We start from the raw sequence: 446 nt of genomic DNA on the forward strand, positions 1-446 counted from the left end.
CTCTGTTTTATCTAGGTTTTAAAATAATCAAACTGTTATCTCAAAATAAGGAGGTCATTTATTCTGTTATCTTGAGATAATGCTACTCAAATAAATCTTCAAGTACCACAACCTTTTGCTTCCGTACACTGCCACCTCAGCTAAAAAACTGCATTATTTCCAGAGGAATTTGCCAGGGTGCCCTAGAGTCCACACATAAACTTTAAAGTTGGAGCAAATAAAAATCTTCACCCTGTGAGATGTTGTCCAGAAATGCTCAGTTTCAGTGCCCAAAAAATGAATTTACATGTAGAGGAAAGGCAGAACGCATAATGAATAAATAAATTAATAAATCAATAAAAACTAAAACATTAAAAATAAAAACGAAGAAACAGTTTGTGTATGAAGCTTGACTTATATTTTGAAAGCGCCACCCGGAAATGCAGTGTTTGGCTGTTGCTGCCAAC

The sequence above is a fragment of the Melanotaenia boesemani genome, chromosome 2, assembly GCF_017639745.1.
Source record: "Melanotaenia boesemani isolate fMelBoe1 chromosome 2, fMelBoe1.pri, whole genome shotgun sequence".
NCBI lineage: Eukaryota > Metazoa > Chordata > Actinopteri > Atheriniformes > Melanotaeniidae > Melanotaenia > Melanotaenia boesemani.